The sequence below is a fragment of the Meriones unguiculatus genome, chromosome 2, assembly GCF_030254825.1.
Source record: "Meriones unguiculatus strain TT.TT164.6M chromosome 2, Bangor_MerUng_6.1, whole genome shotgun sequence".
Lineage (NCBI taxonomy): Eukaryota > Metazoa > Chordata > Mammalia > Rodentia > Muridae > Meriones > Meriones unguiculatus.
In genome coordinates this window covers 163,742,354-163,746,884 of record NC_083350.1, presented here as the reverse complement: position 1 = coordinate 163,746,884, position 4,531 = coordinate 163,742,354, and the positions used below count along the sequence as shown (strand labels likewise).

General features: G+C 38.8%; 1 pseudogene; it reads left to right on the top strand.

Moving 5' to 3' along the window:
* The first annotated feature begins 2,315 nt into the window (after positions 1-2,315).
* On the top strand, positions 2,316-4,125 carry LOC110565234 (proliferating cell nuclear antigen-like; annotated as a pseudogene).
* Positions 4,126-4,531: the final 406 nt, after the last annotated feature.

Below are 4,531 nucleotides of genomic sequence, written 5' to 3'. Positions count from 1 at the left end.
GTGGCCCACATGAGGAACACAGACATACATGGAAGCAAAACATTCATTCACATAAATAAAATCTTTTAAAATTATAAATTAAAATTATATGGTAATTGTCTTGGTATCCTACTTTGTCGCTTCACAGTGGGTATGTGTTCTAGCCACAGTCTAATAAGTAATTTACTGTACTGTTGAAACAAGATGCAATACTGAGAATTTTGAGGTACCAAAAGCAATTCAGCATGATATGAAAACATATACAACTCTAGATAAAAATGTGATGCTAGTTTCAATATTACTTTGGTTTATTGCTTGTAGTTATAATGAAAGGAAATATAGTCAACAATTTTGGTTAAAGGTTGGTACAAAGTATTGTTACTATTGCTGTTTCACTAAAGTTTGTTTTCATCCCCCAAATATCTACCCATGGGCTTATCAGTAACTCATGGGCACTGGATTTAAATTGCCTGCCCCAACCTGAGACCCACTCCATGAAAGAGAACCAACCCATGACACTATTGATGACTCTCTATTGTGTTTGCAGACGGGAGCCTTTCATGGCTGTCCTCTGAGAGGCTTTGCCCAGCAATGGAATGAAACAGAAACCAAGACGCAAAGCCAAAAACTGGACCGAGAATTGGGAGCTTTATAGAAGAATGGGAGGGGGTAGGGAGAGAAGGATAGAATGACCCGGACCAGACAGGAGCCCCACAAGAAGATCAGCCGACCCAGCTAACCTGGGGGCCCAGAGGGGCTTGAGGAGACTGAAGCAAGCACCAACCAAGGACCGGGCATGTACTAGATCTAGGCTCTCTACACACATATACCCAGTGGGCAGCTTAGCCTTTGCGTGGGTCCACAGAAAGAGGATGGAGACTATCTCTGATACGGCCTTTGTTGCATGCCCTTCAATCACTCCATCCCTGTGTGGCTGCCTTGCCGGGACACTGTGAAAGAGGAATTACACAGTACTGATGAGACCAGATGTGCAGGGGCAGATTTATGGGGAGGGGCAGAAGAGAGGGGATAGAGGGATGAGGGAGGGACCGGGAGGAGAAGAGGGAGGGGGCTACAATTGAGATGTAAAGTGAATAACTAAATTTAAAATAAATAAAAAATATTTTTGAAGCCCTAAAAAATCTTTGCAATAGAAAATTTAAAAAGACTCTTATAAGAGAAAGATTGAAAGCTGTCTATGTGTAACCCAATGAAGGAAAAGGGTCTGAAATATATATAATATATATATATAATATATTTAATATATATAATATATTTCTTATCAGGGGTGATGGTGTAAGTACATATATCACCACACCAGCAAAGTAAAGCATTTTCCTGATCTTTTATGGACTGCATGCAGGCTAACTTGGGATTTGTAGTTTCAGTAGAGAAAAGAATTTCAGGACTAGCTAGTGTAAAGAAGAACTAGTGACTTTATTAAAGAAACTTTAACCTCCTCTCCTTCCTTCTGATCTTAGTCTATCAGATCACATCAGGTGCTCATGCTTTCTTAATTGATGAAAATGCTTTGTTAATGCTGTATTTGATCTCAGACTTACATTTTATATATTTTTGAAGTAGAAAGAAATAAACAGATATTTCTGTATTTAAAGATAAAAAAAGAAATTTTAATCTAAACTTTAAGCTGGAGAGTGAGAAGAAAGAACCACTGAGAAAGAGAAACAGCCTAATGTCACAGTGGGCTTCTCAAGAGAGAGTGTCAGAAAGTAATACAAACCCAAGTTTGGGTCTGGGCTTCCCAAGGATGCACAGGAATTGTCAGGGTTAGTCCCACATACCATTTCCGTGGCTCTCAACTTACATCTTAAAATCTTGCTAAGAAACTTTCTTTTCCTCTCTTTTTATAAGAGAGTTATAGGCCGTACCCAGAGACATCTGGGATGGAACTGTAACCTAACAGAGTAATAACCAGCAGCCTCTAGAGCCCCACAAGAGATTTAGCATGTTTCCTTTCTCTGTAGATTGCTTTCTGATGATATTCTTAGAAAACTGCAGGTTTATAGATGGAAAGGAAAAAGGGCCTAAGGCAGTTATCATCTTATTAGGATTTCTATTGCTGTGAAGAGATGCCATGGCCACGACAACTCTTTTGAAGGAAGGTTAAAAACATAAAAAGGAAACAAAAAGAAGTGTTTACTTGGGCTTCTGAATCTTGGATTTATGAATTTAGAGGATTAGAGTCCATGATGGTGGAGTAAGGGCTTGGTTGCCGGGATGCTTGAAAACTTACACCTTGATCAGCAAGCAGGCAGCAGAGAGAGGGCACACTGCGGATGGCTTCCAAAACCTTCAGTGACACACTTCCCTCAACAATGGCACTCTTTCTCATCCTTCCTAAACAGCAACTGATTGGGGACCAAGCGTTCAAATACCCAAGATTTATAGAGGACATTTCGGTACTGTACCTTTTCTTTATTTTCCCACTCCTCTTTTTATCTCTCCCCTTAATATCATTCTCTGACCCAGGCTCTCTGTTCTTTTAAGTCATAGGTCCTTTTGTCCTCGTCTCTCCATTCTCCAGAACTTTCTTGGTCTCCTTTAAGTTTAAACTTGACTCACATTTACAACCACTTACACACATATTACAAGCTAGGATCTACAAATGAGACAAAGCATGAATTTTTATCTTCCTGAGTTTGGGTCACTTCACTTTCAAGATCTACCCATTTTCCCACAAATTTCATAAATTCATCTTTCTTTATAACTGAGTAAAATCTGCTATATATGCACATATATATAGTATATATAATATATGTAGTATAGATAGTATATATGTGTAGTATATATACTATAATAATAAAATATATAGCATTATTACTATAGTATTACTATAGTATATATATATATGTATATATACTTCATTTTCCTTATCTATGAAAATCCATGTCTATCATCATCTACTGGTAGACATCTAGGATGGTTCCATTTCCTTCTTATTGTCAATACTTAGAACAGCAATGAGCATGGCTGAGTGAATACATTTGCAGCGGAATATAGAATTCTCTGAGTATATGCCTAGAAGCTGTACAGAAGAGGCACATGACAGTTCTATCTTTTAATTTTTGAGTGACTTCCATACTGATTTCTATACTGGCTGTACCAGTTTCTATCTCCCCATTTTCTCACATTCTAGCTAGCATTCGTTGTCTGTTTACTTGGTGACAGTCACTCCAAGAGGTTTCTTGACTGAGTTCTACTCTGCTGGTTTTGTTTCAATTCCCACAAGCCCTAAGCTGGCCACATCTCAGTTCTTATGATGGTCTCTAGCCCATCAGTGTAACTCTCCCAAAATGTTCAGATATGCCTGGTACTAGGTAGGCTCTATCCTGAACAAGATGATGGAGGCACTCAAGGACTTGATTAATGAGGCCAGATGGGATTCCACCTTAGTTGTGGACCTGCAGGGCACAGTCCCTTCTCAAGTATCCTTGCTTTAGCTCACCCGGGGCTCTAAATTCAGCCAGGCTATTGGCCGAGTTTCACCACCTAGAACAGAGTATTAAAATGTGTGGGCACAAAGGCCTCATTTCATTAAGGGCCCAAAACATCACAGATACCTTGATGCTAGTATTTGAACCACCAACTCAAGAAAATGTTTCAGACTAAAATGCTGTTAATGGATTTAGATGTTGAACAATTTGGGATCCAGGAGCACAGCTCTCTAGTAAAGATGCTTTATGGTGACCTGCACATACATGCTGAAGCCTTGGTAACCCTGGAGATGCTGTTGTAATATTCTGTGCAAAGGATGGGGTAAAGTTTTCTAAAACTGAAAACACGAAGTTGTCACAAACAAGTAATGTTGATAAAGAGGTGGAAGTTATTACCATGGAGATGAAGGAGCCAGTTCAGCTATCTTTTGAACTGAGGCCCCTGTTCTTTTTTTTTTTTTTTTTTTAACAAAAGACATTCCATTGTCTTGAACAGTAACAGTATGTCTGCTGATGTAATCCTTGTTGTCAAATATAAAGCGCAGCTGACATGGGATATTTAAGTTATGGTCTGTCTCTCAAGTTCAGTGATGAGCGATCTTTGGCATTGACAGACTCTGAGAAAATGGAGCTTCTGAGGTGGCAGCCTGCTCTGAAATCTTTTACATCTCCAAGCGTGCAGGTATCATAGGTGCAGGCATCATCTTAAGTAACCTATTTAATTTGCATAACTTGGTGTCTAGGGATGTGAGCATTTAAAAAATACTTCTTGGATATTTGAGGTTTTTTTTTTTTCCTTTTAAAAGCGCCTGTATCAATCCACTTGTTATTTTGGTTTTAACTATGTATAGTTAGATTAGTTTAGAATACACACACACACACACACACACACACACACACACACTTGCTAGAAAGTTCTCTTTTAGACTTTTGCTGAATCCCAGTGGTTTTGGATGTTGTATTTTAGTTTTTGTCTTAAGCTTTTTGTGAATTTCCACCTTGGTTTATCATGAGACCCATTGATGATTCAGGAATGTATCATTGCATTTCCTCATTATAGAGTTTCTAGTGGTTAGCAAGGGCTACATGTGGGTAGA